Raw genomic sequence first — 20,691 nt, 5'->3', positions numbered from 1 at the left:
TCTCTCTCTCTCTCTCTCTCTCTCTCTCTCTCTCTCTCTCTGAACAGACTGTACTCACTCTCTGTTCTTAGCTCTCACTTACTGCAGTCTTGATGCATTCCTTGAGTTGTGTTTACAGAGGGCTGTGGCACAATGGCAAAACTAACATAACTCAGAACAATTTATACTTGATCTTTAAACAGACACCCAGATAAACTAAAGTCAACAATAGTTACATCGGTCACACACGAATGGCCGAATTTACATTCAAAATGTTGGGGGGGACAATAAACATAAAAATTCTCAAGAGCAATTTTTGAAGGGGTTTTTTGTTGTTGCCCCATTTGCATTTGTATTATTTTATTTCTTAAACAATTATTTTAAGAATATATCATTATATGATTTACAATACACATATTTTTATGATATTTTAGGGGGGACAACCCTCAGATCCGACCCCGTTGGCCCATTCCTTCGACTCATTGGTTGAGTGTCTGTCACACGTTAATTCACGTGCCATTGCGCTTACGTCACAGGAGCACTGTGCCATTCATCAATGCCTGACTGGAGGTGATCTTTTATAGTTAAATATGCTTAATTGTCTTTTTCGCACACAAAGTGATCCATATGCTTTGGAAGACATTAAAGTCACCGTTGGAGACAGGATGGATTATTTGACATTTTTGTTCCACACCCCCTTAATTTCTGACTCTGGACAAAATGTAATTGCAAAAATACAATGTTTTTTAAATTTTCTGAAGAAAACATGAGTGGTTCTTGTATGTGCAAAACTCCCTGGCACAATGCTAGGGTGCTGGGCTGACAATAAGGGGGGGGGGGGGAAAGGGTCAGCTTTCACGGGGCCAAGCTATCCACCTCTCCCAGATTATCTGCCATTTAGGGGTGTGTATGCTACTCCAAAAACTCCCCGATAGTGCAGCACCCCAGCTACAATGTTTGGAGATCGCAACGTTGTGAATGGAACATACTTGCATTGCATAATGTATTGTGGTCTAGCATGCATGGAATACAACTATGCACGAAATCAAGCTTGCGTAGCTAGAAGTGTCTGCGTTCATGTACTTTCAAGTATGTTTTTGCCTTAAAAGCAACATTCATGATTCAGGACAGGTTAAAAGCAATTCTAAACACCTAAAGCAAACTTAAATACACCAGTGTGTTTATGGGGCAATCATGAAAACAAGGAATAAGAATATGATGGACTTTATTGTCAATGCAACTCTGTTGCAGAATTTACATTGAAGCTTCTGTGTGAGAGTCAGCTTCTGTTGGACAGCGAGGATGTGCAATCTATGTGTGTGTTTGGCAGCTCTCTGACTGCTGGCAGCTGGGCAGACAGCTGCAGCAATGAGCATCTCAGAATGCGTGGTTATGCAACCATCAACACAGGATTCAGACAGACATTTTAACTTGCAGTGGCTCTGCAACTAGGACCGGCGATGTCTGATGTCTGATAAATATACACAAAGACAGCCTTAAAACATTTTAAACACCGAATCACAACACCCCAGCAACATGTGTGCCAGTATACACAACTATTAATGAAAAAATATCAGGTCTGACACCATCTACAACCTGTTCTCTGACCTTCACACTCCCATCCATTGTCTTTCTCTATATCACAGCTGTGTACCGTGCAGTTCCAACAAACTGGAAGTTTAAAGGAATGGTTCATCCAAAAATGTAAAGTATGTCATCATTATTTACCCTTATGTCATGCAAACCTGTATGAATTTATTTCTCCCATGGAATATAAAAGGAGATGTCTGAGCTGTTCTATTTCATTCAATGAGTGTGGATGGTGACCAGGGGCAGTCAAGCTCCAAAAAGCACAATAAAAGAAGTACATATGACATATGGGCTATATTCAAAGTCTTCTAAAGTCATGATAGCTTTGTGAGGGACAAACTAAAATCAAAGTCATAATTCACTAAAAATCTTGACCGACAACTATGGTCACCATTCGATTTGATTGTATGGAAAAGAACAGCTTGGACATTCCGCTTTAAATAATTATTTCTTATCAGAAGAAAGAAAGTCATACAGGTTTTTAAAAACATAAAAGGTGAGGAAATGATGACTGAATTGTCATTTTTTTAAAAACAGACAGGACTCAAAATCACAGGTGTGGGATAACATTTACATAGATCAAGCTGAGAGATTTCAGGGAATTTAAGCAGTCTATGCTAATGAAAGAGCGGATGCCAGAGATGATGCTTTGCTGGAGCTCAGCCTGGCACTGTCGATTCCCTCTGCGGCTGGGGATTTACCAGCCAAAGCCTTTTTAAACCCCTCCCTCCATCTGAGCAAAGAAAAAAAAGAGGCAGCTCCAGTCACACAGGCGACCGCTGACACTTGCCTTCAGCAGTGATGTACAGATTAATCAGCCAAGTGGAGACAGGGGACAATTGTAACAAAAGTAAAAAAGAAATTCAAATCACAAATAAGCCAAAGTTACTGTATAACACTTAAGGCCTGATATACTTCATTTTCCAAGATCACATCGTGCAATTTTTTTGTTTTGTTTGTTTAATTAATTAGTCTACAAAGGAATCAAATCTACTAAAATAATCACAAGTACCCATTCACTGATGTGCCCTTAGCAGCGAAAGCCATTTCACACATCTGCCGATAGTAAGACACTTTCATCATTCTTTTGTCTTTATTCTCCACATTAACAGTTTTATATAACAGTGCAATCAGCATATACAATGGCCACGTATAGTGTGTTAGCTATTAGTGTCATGAATTAAAAATGTATACAAGAAAAATTAAACATTTTCTACTGCATAAATCATCATCGAGTGGTTAAAACAACTTACATTATGATCTCATGTCAATTCTACTCATAGAATGAGGCATGAAGTCATTGATAACACATTTTACTGTTGTATTAGTTGATGTATTACATGATGTCTTGAACCTCCTCATATTTAAATGTACCTCTAAACGCCTCCCACAGAAGTGTGGCAGGTGCGTGAATGTTCGCAAACAGTATGTTGTTGCTCCGCTGATTCCGACTTCTTTTTTCCTCCGAGCGAAGAAGCACTTAAACTTCTCTTGAATGATGACGGAGTCTAACATTTGATTTTTATATATAAAAATTGTTTCCAACACTGACAGGATCCAGAAAGAATAGACATATGGGATTTTTCACCCTCACAAATATATATATATATAAAAAAGCAACAAATCTATGACAAACATATTGAGGCTAACATTCTGCCTAACATCTGCCTTTGTGTTCTACGTAATAAAGAAAGCCATACAGGTTTGGAACAACATGAGTAGATGATGACAGACTTTTCATTTTTTTGGTGAATTATCACTTAAATACTATGATTTAGTCTTTCTTATTGTAAGTCTATTAATGGTATAGAACTTAAAGACCCTTTATACAACGTCTGTGTACAATTGCTAAAACAAATTGCTATAACATATTACTCTTACCAATCTGACCACAACTTGTCACCCAGAATGCCAACAAACTAAAAATTTATGTTTGAAGATATAATACTAATACATAAAATAATTTGCTGTCACTTCAGAGAACTGCAGTATTTAGGTACTCAACCAAGCCACAACCATCAGTGCCAACAAATTTCCACTAGGATATTGATGTTTCACCACAGCTTAGAATGAAGGATGGGTAGAGGAAATACAGGAGGAAGGTGTGCAGAAGCAATGGGTTGTAAAAAAACAAGGCATGTAGGGAGATGGAATGTGTGAGTGAAACAGACGGTGCCTGTCCGTTTCAGACTGCTGAGCTCAGCCGTGTTAATGCACCTCACTTTCTCTCTCTCACTCACTCCCTCCCTCTCTCACTCACACAGATATTCAAGGAAGAAGTTTGGCCAGGCAAACCATGAAGACACGTTTTCAGGAAGGAAAGAACAAACGTGGAAGAAGACCCTTGTCTTAGACCAAGAGTAGGGCTGGCCTGTCTTATAGGCGATAGTCAGCACCCACGGAACAGTACATAGTTCAAGACCATTTAAGGATCATTTTAAGACACATTAGCAACTTTGATTTAGCCAGTTCTTGTGGCTCTATAGTCCACATCTCACACAACAGAGGCGATCACTGTGTGTAGACCTCATAATTTACACACAAAACACAATGACAGTGATAATCAAAAACATTTTAAGATTTGCATTGTTTATTGCATTGCTGGGAAGCATCACATCTTCTAAAAGTGTTATTAGACCCAGATTGCACACATTGCTGAATAATGCTGAATTCTGACAGAAACGTAGAAAATAAGGCTAGCAGAAACAGCACCTGTTAAAGTATAGGGCTATTGTTTTTTTATTTCTATTTTTGGGGTGTTCTGTTTATAGGTGCTATTTAAAATATGTAATTTTATTTATAAAATATTTTGTCCCACAATGCTGTAGCTACCTGATTTTCACTTATGTTTTAACATTTGCGCATAGTTAATTTCAAGCATTGTTACAGTATTTTATTCAAATAAAACATTTTTTAAACAACATTTCCTTTGTAACTTTTAACACTTTACAACATGGTTGTATTTATTAACATAACCTACATTTGTTATGAACTAGCAATGAACAATACTTAATAATATTGGTTAATGTTAATTTCTATACTGATGCATTTTTATTTTTTATTTTTTTTTTACAAAAGTTGTATATGTAAGGCTAACGTTAAAGGTATTTCTGTACTAAATCATAAAATGACCGTAATATGGTAAGTTGAAATACTGGCTTCTCCGATAACAATGCTACAGCCAGTACTGTATATTCTACTTTGAATTTTTCATTCTGGGAAGGAATTTATGTTTTGCCCTGTGTGATCCCACCCACTGCCCACTCACCAATAGTATTTAGACACCTCCGGGTTACCAGAGTTGAACAAGTTTGCAGGCAAACAACACTGCGTGCTGCAGCCATGGAAGCCAGCAAACTAACTGGATCAGAGATAACAGATTCCATCCAACCTAAAAAGCCTCGACATCCATCTAAAGACCACCGTGACCAGAGGCATAGTAAAACAAGTTCAATATTGGAGATGCCTTTGGAAGATGGAGACAGCTTACAGCCCAGAAATCATTTAAAATGGATCCTGAGTTGTCTAATTTGTGTCAACATTTTGGAAACCTGCATGAGCTTCGTGTCTGGGGCGGGGCAAACAACTCTCCAATATTTTGAATTTGGACTGGAGTACCCCTTTCAAATGTTTGTTGTCAATCTTACATATAGCATCTTTAATTAATGCAATACGAATCAACATGAACAAACAATGAACAGTTGCATTTTTTCTAGGGATGCACCGATAACACTTTTCCTCTTCCGATTCAATAACGGAAATCTCAATATCGGCTGATACCGATCCCGATCCAATACCAGTGTTGTTTTTTGCATAATCAGTTTAGAATATCTTTACATGATTGTGTGGAACTAATTGGATGTACTCTTTAATATGTAAAAGAAACACAAACCTCTATCTACACATTATTTCAATATAAATGTATAGCTTATTATAAGAAACAACTTTATTGTTAACTAGTATACTGGATAATGTAGCAGCAAAATTTAAAGTAATTCTGGTATAAGTTACCAGTAGAAAAGAAGCAGTTTTCTTTCTTTTTTTTTGCATTTTTTTTTTCAACTTGTATCTGGACTTTAAAGAACTCAGATATCTTTTGTGTTCAATTTAGTTGTTAGATATCAGCTCACTTTTTATTCACAAAGTTATTATTGAAACCCATTCAACTTAAAAATAATTCTAATTTGTAAACAAATGCTAATAATAATACAAATAATAATATATTATAATAGAAATATATAGTAATATATCTCAATCGTGCACCTTTTGTCACCAGTCTCTCTCTCTCATTCTCCCTCACTGCAGACACAGCACTCACTCTCCCGAGTTCTGATTACATGCACCTGCGTATCATTAGTGGCTAATCAAGGACTGCATATATACCCTGCTCGCGCACAGATTTAATTTACTCACAATGTTTACATCATGGTTTCAATCATCCGTTCAATAAACCCTGCTACAGAGTTCCTATCTTTGCCTCTGTGAGTCTCTCCGTGATGCCTTTAACTTTTAAACACAAGTTTTTATTCAAATTCTGGTTAAAAAAAAATAAGAAAATCACCTCCGGTGCCATTCTAAATGCATACTATAAGTGAACCAAATTATTGAGCATCTGAGATATTGTTCAGGAGTAGCGCTCAAATATTGCGCACCACGTGAAGGCTAAAAATAGCCGAGAGAGTGTGTGTGTATGTATAAACAGAGCAACACCATTCAATAACACGCTGGAGCTGCGCGTGCATTTTATATATTTACTTAAAAAATAAAGCTTTTTGTGATTCACAGAGCTATTGCACATCTTCAAGTGGCTTTGAATAAAATGCATGAGTCATATGAACTACTTTAATTGTGTTGTAATGGTTCTTTTATGTCTTTTTTTGAGCTTGACAGTAACTAACATTACTAACACACAGTATCGGATTTGGATTGGGCTTGACAGACCGATACCAGATCCGTTTGAAAACATCAGTATCGGAGCCGATACCGATCCAGGCAGTCCAAGAGTACAGATTTTGGATTGAAGAATCTGGTTTATTTTTGATATTAAGTCAAGAGCTGCCCCAATTGTCAGCACTCACATTCTGGGAAATGTTATACATTTGACCCTTGGAGCTGTGAGATAAGATGATTTAAAATATCACAGTATAAAAGCATAGACTTGAAAGTGTTTGTGTTCCAGCAGTTCAATACAATCCATTTTAGGCTGATCAATAATTATGCGATTTAACCGCAAACATGTCTACCTCGGTTGCTGAGAGCCTTCTGGACAAATGTCTTTGATTCAATTATTTGTTTGCCTCAACACTTAAAAATGTGCCTGGAATATTTTTCATATTTAAAAATATTAGGAAAAAATATTTGTTTGGTAAAAAATAGCTGTTTATTACTAGCTTATTTATGTAATATTGGCTCATAGAAATGACAATTAAGGTAAAAAGATCACGTTTTTTTTTCTTCATTTCTTTTTTGTTTTGTTTACTGTATTTCAATACTTTTAAACATGCTGAACCTGATTGGGTATAATGGCTGTTTAGTTGAAATAAGTCCTCTTACTGAACTCCCCCCCCCCCACACATTTTAAAGGTGACGTGCAGGTGTTGCGAGCGCTGCACATCACGAGCACAGAAGTCCAGCACGAGCGGAGTGCAGCATGAAGCATATTTTATTTACTTTGTTTTACCTTGTCGGATTAAGAGAGTGTCAAGATAAAAGTTGAAGAAATCCAAAATAAATATCAAGAACTGGTTATAACTGAAAAATTTGTCTGTGTATTTATCAAAAATAGCCTACTTCATAACCAAATATTGAACTGCTTTTAATATTATCCATGCACCTAAATACCGTGGTAATTTTTGTGACTGTTATCATACAGTGAAAATGTCTTATCGTTACACCCCTAGTGGAGATGTTCAAAAGGCTGAAAAATATCGAGATATATCACCCAGCTTTACTGCACACCGACAAACCATACAGATGTGGCCAATCTAAATAACCTAAATATTTGCATACTTGTACACATTTATAAACAAAGTCAGTCTGGAATGTTCCAGAAGTGCTTAAGTGTCTCAATGCAAAATCAACCCTTTTGGATTGATCTCCTTCTCTGTACTGGACTGAAATATTTTTTTAGTCTCATTCTTAATAATCTGACCTATGTTATGCTTTCTGTTTGAAGCAGCTGTGAACTTGGCTGAAGTTAAAGGTACATTCCGAGGTCATGTATATTTTATCTGTGAATTCTTGCTTTTTATCCAGAAACCCTGAATTTGTCACATGTTGCCGCAAACAACATGATAACAGACTATAATTTGATGGTGACGCTTGTGTTCTAGACCTATCAGAGGGGTGAAGAAACACAAAAGGAACATGCAATAAATAACATGTTGCAACGTGAATGCCACATAAAATAATCAATTTCTAAAACCTACATACCAATTTAGAACAAAATAGGACCAGATTTTTTTTTTAATGGAAAGAAGCCAAGATTTTAATACACCTCTATCCAACATAAAACGGACTACCACAGAAACCTTCCCATCATAAGTCATTAGTATCACTTCGTATAGCCTAACCTTTAAGCAACAACCAAAAACAATATATTTAATTGTAAATTCAAAACGATACTCCAAATAAAGTATTCTGCATCCGCTTGATATTAGAAATCATTGAAATAGAAAGTCTTAACCACATAATAAAATGAAGAAAGAAAAAAATATATTTATAAAACCAACTAATACCTTTTATTGACGACTAGTGATAATCTCTGATAATCACGTACAATAAGTATTAGCTAGCAAAATGAACCTGAAGCACCTAGTAGGCTAGTTGTTGTTGGTTTTTTTTTTCAATTATAGAATCAGTAGAGAGCAGACACAAAATTATAGGGGAGAGAAAGACATGGAATGTGATTGTGGCGAGCAGGGCGGGGCCGAGCTGCGTCTGGGCAGAGCGAGGCCGGGAAGACAATGGTGAATGAGTTCCACCTGTGTGTCACACCGGTCTTGCGTTCCAGTGAGGGTGGCAGGAGTATTTAAGGAGAGGAGACAGTGGCAGACAAGAGAGAGAGAGACACACAAAGCTATCTGAGTGTGTGTGTGTGTGTGTGTGTGTGTGTGTGTGTGTGTGTGTGTGTGTGTGTGTGTGTGTGTGTGTGTGTGTGTGTGTGTGTGTGTGTGTGTGTGTTTTAATGTGTCTGCTAAAATGCAGAGTATGTGTCTGGGACTGCTGAAAAGCAAACCCTTTGTGTGTGACACTGAAAAGAGTTTTATAGTTAATAAATGTCTACGTGTGTTGTCAGCTTCCTCCTTTCCCATACTTAAATTGTTACCATGATCAAACACGATGCAGTCCAGACTTGAGCACCGCAATTAAACATGTCTAGAGCAAGTGCACATCTATAGTATGCCTCAGATCTGACAGATGGGAGATGTTTGTTGTCTAAAAACTGCACAGGACAACACAGTCAAGTATTGTCCTACTTCCATTTAAGAACTTATACCAATAAAAATCACATTAGTAATAAAAAAAAGAACAAAGGAACAGAGGAAGGTTCAAAAACCTTAGCTGTGCTTCCTGAAATATTACTGACTACATGTTTTTATAAACATGCAACATGAAATGCAGAGAGTAAAGCTGTGTTATTGTCAATACTGGCATCAGTTTTGGCCATGCCCACAGTTGTTTGCATTACTGGAATTGGTCATCCTTGCCAGCCAGTCAGTGGAGCCTGCAGTACCAGACAAGGAAATGCTATCCTCATCAGCAGTGGTAGCCAACAGTCCCATGGGTTAATGCCAGACAATGTTGAACACCACTGCACAGCACAAACAGAAATCTCCTGACCCAAATTTTGCACAGATAGAAAGATAGATGACCACACCCTACACACATTTATTAAATTTAGAAGCAGTAAACAAACAGACTTAAACTTATTTTATGTTAATGTACATTATTTTCCCCTATCCCATAATATATCCCATACTAATATCAGCTTAATATGCAGAGACAACTATAAAACACCATTCGTTGATTTGTCCAAGAACTAGTGGCGCTAGTGGCGTAGAAATTACAACTTCAAATTTAAGTTGAGATGGGTCTCACGTGTGGTGATCAGTCACATGGCTAACCTACTCACGATTGCTCTCCACAGGTCTTGCAGAAAAGCTCTGAAAGAATGCTATAGAGTTCACTGATAAGATCAAGTTGGCTTTGGCGGAAGCAATCCCTGCCTTCTACAGAATTCGGATTAAACAGACCTTTGCACTTCGAAGTCTGGATTTTACATACAATGATGAATATCACTACAAAAGTTATGACAAAATAAAGCTGCAAGCAGAAATTACGGGGACCAAGCAAATCAACAGCACATAAGGAAGTATTATTAGACATCACTGATTATGATTTTACATTTACATTTATGCATTTGGCAGATGCTTTTATCCTAAGCGACTTACAGATTTTAAGAAAAGAAATACAAAAAAAAAAAAAAAAACGAGTCGAATTTCTTATCTTTCAATACAATTAAACTTTTGACCAAAAGGTGAAGCTGTCACAAAATGTATACAGTTCTTTCAGCATTGCATTCACTCAAATCCTCTATATTTTCATTGGCGTTTGGCACGAACATAGGAGTTGGAAAAAGTAGGTTTTCAATTAAATTCAAAATGGCAGAGAGGAAGAATGGCAACCATGACCAAAGAAAGCTAATGACACAAGTCTAATGTCTACAGGCAAATTTTTTCAAAAGTTTAAGCATTTCATTATATCCCAAAATGTTTGAGATACCTTCAGGGCATGGCCCTGATTACTCATACCAGATTTCTTATGAAATTGGGAATCATTTGACTTTGTATGCCACTAGGAATAAAAAGAGACTATCATCATAATTTTAGGCTTAACAATTTTATCAATACTGTTGCTGTCCAATGCCTATTGAACACAGTGTCATAATGTTGACTAAATGTCACTTTATGTTTCAGTTATAATGCCCACTTTTCTTAAAAAGCAATTTGACAAATATCAATACAAATTTCGATAATACAACAAAATACAAACTAATTTGAGGAGACATTGTTTGGCCAGGACATTGTCTCGGCTCCTCAGCACAAACCTGAAGGAGTGGATGCAAGCTGTCTCCAATTTTTCAAGAATTGGACAAGTAAACAGCCAGTAATAAAGTAAAGAAAAGCAAACTAATTACAAGCAATAGAAAAAACAAGTCACGTGGGTGATTTCAAGATTTGCTAAAATTAGTAGTGACCACAACTTGAAATTCTACAAGGGTGTTACATGCAACTAGTAGGTCACAGACTGATTTGTTACTAGACGGAAGTTAAACAACAACTCTAAAATATGAACAACAGCTAAACCAGGAAGAGAACAAAACCTGCCAACACAACAAACCGGCACATCACTGCTGACTTGAACCTAAAAATGGCATGTTGTGATAAAACACTGTATATCCCTGAAGACGTATAAAAGATGCAATTGAGCCTAAAGCTGCTTGTGAAAGTGCAAAGTGGAGAACATGGCTTGAATGTGGGTAGTAAACTATGTGACGATACCGCTGCTGGTATGTGGAACTGTTGTGGTATGTGACTAATGATTAACTGATTGCAGTTGCCCGCAAAGTGCTTAATTATTTGCAGTTAAGCTTGCAGTAATTCTGTAAAGGTTACAGCGGGTTCTCTCTCCTTGCATAGAGAAGTTCAGAGAACGCCCCTGGGCGTTTCAGCAGCCACACTAAAAGTGTAGTTTTCTCTAAAAGAGTGAAGCACTGAAGCACTCTAGGGTAGGCTTAACGTCTCATTCAGGGTTCAAGATGAGGAATCGATCACAGCATCGGAGAGCAGGCGTTTGCAGTCTGAGCGGAGGACTCCACTGGGCTCCCACCACCTGGTGCAGTCTGCCAGGTAGAGGCCGACGCGGAGCTGACGCCCATGCTTGCCCAAGCTGCCATGAGCATCGGGCTGGAATGGAACCCTCATCCTGCCCGGAGCGTTTGCGGCTGGACGGTTGGTTCCTGTGCTCAGAGTGCTGCACAGCTGCACTCTGCCCCAGTTACTTTCTTCCTGGAGGTGCAAGAGGAGCTCTCGAAGTCCTAGCGGGCACCTTTTACTTCCTGGCCCTGTTTCATGAGTTAATTCTCTCTCATTACTCCTGATGGCGTCCAGGGGGTACACGGAGGTTCCTCGGGTGGAGCAGGTGGTTACGGTGCACCTGTACCTGCAAAACACCACCACAAGTTGGAATCATCCTAGGCTCCCGTCCAGGGTCTGTAAGTTCACGTCGTCCTTGACGGCCATGGATTTCAGTGCTGCTGAACAGGCCGCCTCCTCCTTACATGCCATGGCCATCCTGCAGGTCCACCAGGCCAAGGCTCTGAAGAGCTGCACGAGGGTATTTCTGACCCAGGATTGATGGAGGAGCTGCGCTCGGCGGTCGACTTCGCCCTACGGGCGACTAAGGTCATGGCAGGCTCTCGGACAGCCGATGTTCACTATGGTTGTGTTCGATGTACGGTTTTCGTCACTCGCAGCAGGGGCGCATTTGCATACACAGCTGCGACACACAGATATACAAACGATCAGGTATATGTGACACCACAAGGACACATCTCTCTCAGCACAGCCACGAGTCCGGGACACGAGGCCTCTTGACGTGGCGGCTCCTGCTCCACCCTGCTGCTCCGCCCTATCCGCAGGAATGTCAAAGGCGTTTGTCCCCTTGGTGCCCCTTGCTGGCTCATCAGGATCATCCGACTCAGCCATGCGATTCAGTTCGCCAGACACCTGCCCAGGTTCAATGGCATCCGTTTTACCTCAGTAGCAGGCAAGGATGCCACTGTACTACGTGTTGTAACTGTTGTAACCTCCGTTCCCTGATGGAGGGAACAAGATGTTGTGTCCCACCTGCCACAACACTGAACTACCTGCTGAAATGGCCAGGACACGGTCTCGGCTCCTCAGCACAAACCTGAAGGAGTGGATGCAAGCGGTCTCCTATTATACCCGTATGTCTGTGGGAGTGGCATGCAAATTCCACTCTGCAATTCTCATTGGCCTTTTCTCAAATATCAGAGGTGATTGGGGCTCCCAAGTTCGACCCCTAGTGTTATTACATTGACACAACGTAGTGTTTCATCCTACAGGGAACGGAGGTTACAACACTAACAAAGACATTTTATCATTCTATTTCTGACTCAAATCCTTTTTGTTTTTATTGTCTGAACAGCTAATATTGCAGACTGAAAAAGATTTGTAGTCTTGCAAAATAACATTGTGGGTAGTCAGTCCTAAACTTGATTTGAAAACCAAATTGGATGCAATTTGAACTAAAACTGGACACAAGTGGAACACATTAATGAAGGTAACAGAAAGGGCTATTGAGCATGCGATTCAAAACACATGCACAAACACCCATAGCTGCTTCTCCAGTAGAAATGCTTGTACAAATAGGATGCAAACATGAGGGAGGTGATAGACAAGAGATGATGATGTTGATGACTAGGGCAGAAATGATTAGTCAACGTTATCAACCACGTTGACAGTAAAAAAAAAAAATTGTTGACAAATTTTCATGGTCGAATAGTCGTTTAATGTAACATGAGATCACATTAAACTCTAATGATGGCACGAGAGAGCAGCACTGCAGTTCGTGCCTGACTGATAAGAGGAATAATTACACAGCTCACAGTCCAGATGCACTCTAAACTTTCCAAAAAGCTTCAGGTGATGTAGATTGCAAAGTATGATGGAATTATAATGCAAAAAACGAAATAAGTAAATACTGAAGCACTCTTGTTGTGGAATTAGCAGAGCCGGAGCTCTTTAAATGAAACACCCCGGTGTTAAATCTTTAATGCAGTTATATTTATTGTGTTATAGCTTTATTAAAGTTCAAATAATATGGAAGCAATTTCATTGTGCGGTCAGCGCCTCTTCCATGAGTTGCGTGAAGTGTCTCGATCTAAGGGTGACAGATTGAAACGGCATCCAGCTGAGGCACACTCTGTCACAGGGACGCCCATCCCTCAAGTGTGCATGCTTAATGCAGCTAGATTATAACATGATTGCTCGTGACTTATTGAATCATGATATACAGTATGCATTTGTTATCGTGAATAAAATTAGCAATACGTAGCTTATTAAGAAGAGAGAGTTTGTTTTTTTGTGAGTTAAAGATGGATTGATGTGAAAAAAGGTGAGAGTCTTTTCCCATTATACACTGCAACAAAATAAGTTTTTGATTAGTTTTTGTTTTGGCAACATAAATATCTAAAACTCCTTTTTTTAAAAAAAAAAAAAACATTTTATTTAGCAGCTATACTGCAGACAAAAAAAAATTGTTAACAGAATGTTGAATATAATATTAAAAATACAAGTATTTAAAAATATCTAAAAATCCTTTAAAAAAGATGCATTCACCTGAAAAGCAGCATTTAAGATATTAAGACTTGCTTTTAGAGAATAGATCTTGAATATAAGTTTAGTTTGTCTTTACGGCACTAACAGAGGTATAACCAATTGAAACAGTGTATATACAAAATACACTTACAGTATATTTAAGATACATTCTCTTAAAGCAAGTCTAAATATCTTATATGTTGCTTTTCAAGTAAATGTATCTTGTTTTAAGGGTTTTTAGACTATTTTAAATGGGAAACAAGACAAAAACACTTGATAACAATATTATTTTTTTGCAGTGAATTTCTTTACTGCATTAAACATAATAAAAAGGCATTTTTTCCCTTTGATTCGGTGAATGTCATTTAGAGGTATTTTTAAAAGATGATTTTGTCCTCTTTATAGTTCATAAAAGGCTGTATTTAACATGCTTAAGTTAGGCACAAGCTGAAAAATCGGTTAAGAGCTAATGATTAATCATTGCAATAAATCGCAGAATAGCCAAATAATCATTCTAATAATAGTTGGATTCATCGATTATAAATATAATCGTTAGTTGCAGCCCTAATTATGACATTTGCCTCCTGTTCACTTAATATTGCATTACTAAACCAGAGGCATCAGATTCTCAAGAAGGCACAAGACAAAAGTCGGTCATTTTCTTGTCTTGAAAACAACTGAAAAATGCTCCATGGTAGTGGATGTGAAGAGTGGGAAGAAATTAAAGCCCAGCGATCAGTGGATCTCTGAGAGCTTTTCTACTCATCAGGCAGTAAATCGTAGAGCAGCATTCATGTGTCGTTTCCCCGGCAAGGCAGCCTGTCCCGGCAAACACCGGGTGAGCCCCTGACTGATGAGCGAGGAGGGACGTCAGTCTCATTCACAGTGGAATTACAGCACCTGCTGCACTTTCCAGCAATCCCCTGCCTCGCTTTGCAGTCCTCTGTTACATACAGCTGTTCTGTAGAGGCATGGTGACTGTGGATTTTAATCAGTGCGAGTTGTTTAAGATAACAGCTAACTTTTTATCGTGCTGCAATAACATCCCAGAAAGGATGATGATTTTGTTTTCCTACTGCACTGCAACTTATTCCCTAAAGGACACTTTACTGCATTTAAGATATCTGGCACACTTTAAACATAAACTGTACAAACCACCCAGTAGTCCTGTTACATTTGTTTGGTAATTAATCGTCCAGAGTCCATATTAATAAGAGCTACTCTTCCACACAATATTCTGAGATTCCACAATTTTAGTGTAAACAAACTCCATTAAGAATCCAAATAGTACATTTGGAATCCAAACAGTACACTAATTTTACATTTAACTGATAATATTTAAAACAATACAATATGAAGAAACATCCAAATAAATTACTAGTGGAGTCTGGTCTATTAATTGACAGAAAAAGTGAGAAGCCAATAGTCAAAGATAATATTGTAGCTTCTGCTGGTCTACTTCTAAAAGGTCTATTACAAAATGAAACAAAACATATTCTATGTGACATTTACTCAAAATACACTGTAGTGCTCTCATTTATAAAAAAACAAAAAAAAAAAAAAAAGAATAAAATTGCAAATGTCAAGAGAATCATATTGTATTACGAAATGTATTAATAATTCATAATTTAATTATATATATATATATTTTTTTAGCAATTTGTAGAATTTGTACATAAATTATTGTTAAAATTACAGTAAAAAAAAATAATCAGGCATTCACAGAATTCCCTGCATGACCCATCACATTTAATTATATTTTATGGGAATAGTTATGTTTCTTCTTATTTTTAATATCAGTTATGTACTTTGGGGTGTTCAGTGTTATATTTTATGTAGGCAATTTAATGTTTGTTGCAGTATTTTAAATTCACATGTGTTACCTTGATGGTGTTTGGGTGAGTGACACTGTGCACAGCCTCTACATGTTTATTGGTCATTGCTCCTGGAAGGGCCTCTATTGATGAACTTTTATAGTTCCAGAATTATAGTTTATATCATTTAATAAAATAAACTGCAATGAACCATAAAATATACAGGCATCAAAATTACATCCCATAAAGTCTGAAACATTTTCACCACATTTTTTACATTAAATGTTTGGCAACCACAGCTGTTGGTCATTTACAGTAAATTTTACAGATTTTTAAAAAACGTTCTTCCCTTTTTCTCCCCAATTTGGAATGCTCAATTCCCAATGAGCTCTAAGACCTTGTGGTGACATAGTGACTCACCTCAATCCGGGTGGTGGAGGATGAATCTCAGTTGCCTCCGAATCTGAGGCCGTCAATCCACGCATCTTATGACATGGAGACACATCGCATGTGGAGGCTTCATGCTATTCTCCGTGGCATCCACGCACAACTCAACACGCGCCCCACTGAGAGCAAACCACATTATAATGACAACGAGGAGGTTACTCCATGTGACTCAACTCCTCATAGCAACCTGGCCAACTTAGTTGCTTAGGAGACCTGGCTGGAGTCACTCAGCTACAACCTCCATGAGCTACCAAGGCCCCCATGAATAATTTTTTTTTACAGTGTGGCACTTTTCAATAAAAACAAGATAATCTGAGTGGTTCAAACTAATAATCAGGTCTAGAAGGAGTCTGTGGACTTCCTCAGCAATTTTCTATGTGGATGTTGGGGGAATTCACTATGGAATTCAGTGGAATGGATCTTAAATGTGTTAAAATAGAAGAGCTGAGCCAACAAACTCTAACTGGTAGCTGAAAGCATTATACAATCAGCCAAGATATTTAATAAATACACGCAAGGGGTGGAGGATGTGCAAAAAATTGTGAATGCTAATGGTTAAATGGTAAGACTCAAAATTAGAATGGATTTTAAGAGCTAAATAAGTTTGGGCTTTTGATTAATTTCACTCTGCATTCAAATGAATTAAAGAAGAGAGGACATGAAAAGGAGAAAAGAGTGATGGTGGTGTAAGGTTGATAAGGACAAGGCACTGGGCACATACAGTGATAATGGGAAGTGAGTTGCCCCTCAGATCTACAGCAGTTCATGCCATCCACCACTGATGTTGCCCATACGGCATGTTGGCGCTAGGCAAAATACATTAACATCTGCAGAGAATGCAATTATTTTTCTTCTTCACAGAGTGCCAATTTTACTGTCTCCTTCTGCAATTACAGAATTCCATTGTTTAACAGAGACAAATATTTCATGGCCTCCATTTTGCATGCAAAAGAAATGTAAAAAGAGCAGTTAAAGCCAGTGAAAACTTAAAGATGAAATCCAGCCAACAGCTCATTAGTCTGATGGTTATGGTGCACCAAAGGTGCTGCAGTGTCCTTCCTAACCATGTAAGCAATGATCACTAAAGATTCTCTCACACTAACTGGCGGCTCACAGCCATTGACCTCTGCCAACCTTGGTGGATTTAAAGATTTTGACTATGAACATACAAATATTTTTATTTTTTTTACAAAACCATTAGAAAAAGGCAACACAAATAGACTTCTCTTTCTTAAGAAATACAGTTTAAAAACAATAGGGCCCTCTATGATGTTAAATTATTAAATGTTATAAATACAGTATGTCCCATTATGACACCTACATTTTTGTCTCTCAACAGCTAGCAACACATTGAATCCAGCCATTGTTACCATTGCCAAACAGCCACTTAAATACGAATTCTAAATGGCAAACAAGCATTCATAATGAAAATGAAAGTGAAAAAGAAAAAATTTGGCATTAGCTCTGGTCTAAACTATTGCACTGCGCATAATGCCATAAAGAAACAAAGAGTAATATAGTCACTCTAGCCATTCAAGGAAGATGAATGCTGATTTTATAATTTTTTAAATGTTCTCTGATGCAGAATGCAGTAACGCCAGCTCATAGGGCAACAAGCGAGGTTGTTTATATAAAAGGCTAATATTTCTTCTGAACATAAAATGAGCAATGTACTCAAGCTGGCTCTTTAATCAAAGGGCTTGCTTGCTTGCTTGCTTGCTATAGATAGATAGATAGATAGATAGATAGATAGATAGATAGATAGATAGATAGATAGATAGATAGATAGATAGACAGATAGACAGATAGATAGAGATACAGACAGACAGAATGTATGCACTTTAAGCAGTTCCAAATATTCTGCTTAAGCACCATTGCCACTTGGTTCAAGCAATAACGCTTCTCATTCACTTAGTTCTCCGCTTTGTGCTGATACACTAAAAAATAATATCATTAAGCTCTCTCACCTCACCAGCAAGCACTGCATTAAAAGAAAGTAGCTCTAGTCAAGTGTGTCTGGGCCAAGCAAACTCAAAGTTTTTTATAATGCTTGCTTTTAGAGATGACTTAAAAAAATAAAAAAATAAAAAATTCTGTCAGATTTGTCTGTCTCTATAAAACATACATTTCAAATGTGAAGAAAGATTAATATCAGCAAAACTATAATCTTGGATATTAAATATAGTTAGTTAATTATGTTTAACAATTATCCAAGCAAACATCCCAGACTAATGCACTTAATCCAGGATTATGGCACACCTAATTGTAGATCATTTTAAATAAGACAATGCTGGTGATATCCTAAAACACCTTTGAAGTTGCACTGTTCAGGTATAGTGGTTTTAAAAACAGTACAGTCACAGAGTAGTCTAACGAAATTGTATTGAATTGTATTACATTATATTTAAAATATTTTGCAATGTTAGTTTTGAAGATTTCAATGCGCCTTTTGCTTTGCATAATTTTGTTATCATGACCCATTCTCCAGTGTCTCTTTGTAACCCCCACACACGGGACTGCGTCTACGTTGTGTCATTTCCAAGAATTAAGAAACAGCGTCAGATTCCAGTGGTGTGTGTGTGGTTTGCAATGTTACTCTTATGTAGCAAAACGTTATTCTTGGCTGACCGTCGGGAAAAAAACATAAGCTGAAAATGTAAGCTTGCGTTTACCACATGTCTCTATGTAACTTGTTTGAACAATCAAGACATTTGACTCCCATGAAAAGTGTAATGAATTTGAAGGATTTTACTTCAAATAAAGATTCCTTCTAAACGTCATGTCTAAGTTTTAGTCACAGACTTCAAATAATTGTATCCTTGTCAGCTGCATGCATCACACAAGTCAATATGCTTACAATAAATCAATATCAAGTCTACCAAAACACATTTGGAGAAAATGAAAACATTTCTAAAGCTTCTTGTTTCCTTGAGACGGTACCTGACACAGCTGTTGACGATGCTGTAGCCATATACTCTCTATTGGTCCGCATCCCATCGCTTGTCAAACGCTATGGCTGCTTATACGCCTCTCTCTCTCTCTCTCTCTCTCTCTCTCTCTCGGCGTTATTTGGACCTTTGCGAGCCAACAGGGCTTCCCCTCGTGCTTGTCAAACTGGAAGCGCAATCATGCGATCAGCTGTTCAGCGCAACAACAACACCACCACAGTGTCGCGCGATGCAAACAGTTCACCGCACCACCCTGCACGCGACGCTCAGTGGGCCCCGCCCCCTTCCATGCTCTCGCAGCTCCTCGGCTAATTAATAATCATGAGGTAGTGTCCTTCTTCGACGTCTATTGGCCGAAGGAGTATCTTAATTTTCGGTTCCCTCCTCGCTGTCAGACACTGTGAGGTGACGTCATGGAACATTCCAAAAAGTCCATGTCTCGATATTCTTTATGGCATAGCGACCCTGTTAAAGTTGTTGAGTGTTGGTAATATTCAGAATCAATACTCCTAAGTTTAAAAGTCACATTTATTATTTAGGTTGAATTGGCCCCGGGGTACACAAATTAATTTAGTTTTTATAATTACATTTTAATTCAAAACTTTCCTAGGTAACAGTAATCATAACCAAATTTTTTTTTAAAAGGCTGTTCGAACCTTAATACATGCAGAGCAAGTGTTTTATGAGCAGGCTTGTCTGGGAGATGCATATACTGGGTTGCTGATTTCAGCACAATTTTTTTTGCCCAATTCCCTGACTCAGTTGTAATCTTTAGCAGGACTGGAGCTTCTCGGTTGCACTAATGGCAGCATGGCCCACATGGGGACTATTAGTGGGGTTAACCATCAGCATGGACTTTAATTCATTTAACCCTTTCCCAGGGGCATAGAGAAAGAGTGTAACCGGGGTTTAAAAAGAAGGTAAATAGCAGCTATACTGATACTCTTTGGATTCATGGGGAAGTGTATAGTCAAATACATAATGAGCCAAGCCTGAGCAGTAAATTATATATCATACATTCACAATGATTTAACCAAGCTCTATGTGTACCAATTCATATCTTTTAGTGGTATTTAGTACCACATGTACAAGGATTCACACCTCAGAATGCAAAAACGTATGCATAGATTACAAGTCTACTTTCCTGTCCACTCAGATTTCAAGGTACAGTGAGTTTGTAAACATGGTACAAAAAAAAGGGTCTTTTCTCTCTCTTTCTCACTGTAATATCACTTCCCTCTCAACATGGCCTGAAAACAACCCTCTTAAACTCAAAGACTGCATGCATAAAAATAAAGTATAGTGTGCTAAATGATACACAAATAAAAAAAACATATACTAAAGTGTTAGTTACACATTATGAATCTAAATACAGTAGGCTACCCCTGAGAACCATATGACAAAACTGTGGACAAAGGAATAACTTTGTTTAAGAGTTGCTACTGCTTGGCTTCGCAAACTCCACGCCTGTTCGGTCTATAACCAGTTATTATTATAATTTTTATATAT

The 20,691-nt window shown here is 37.9% G+C and overlaps 1 protein-coding gene across 1 annotated transcript in view; it reads right to left on the bottom strand.

Moving 5' to 3' along the window:
* LOC127656303 (transcription factor HIVEP3-like) overlaps nt 1-19,422 on the bottom strand; it is an 84,364-nt gene extending 64,942 nt beyond the window's left edge. The window contains exon 1 of the mRNA XM_052144559.1: nt 19,175-19,422. The gene's annotated coding sequence lies outside the window, so the exon portion shown is untranslated. The remainder of the gene's footprint in view (nt 1-19,174) is intronic.
* Between the last annotated feature and the right edge of the window lie 1,269 nt (nt 19,423-20,691).

The sequence above is a fragment of the Xyrauchen texanus genome, chromosome 15, assembly GCF_025860055.1.
Source record: "Xyrauchen texanus isolate HMW12.3.18 chromosome 15, RBS_HiC_50CHRs, whole genome shotgun sequence".
NCBI lineage: Eukaryota > Metazoa > Chordata > Actinopteri > Cypriniformes > Catostomidae > Xyrauchen > Xyrauchen texanus.
This window is presented reverse-complemented; position numbering and strand designations above follow the sequence as displayed.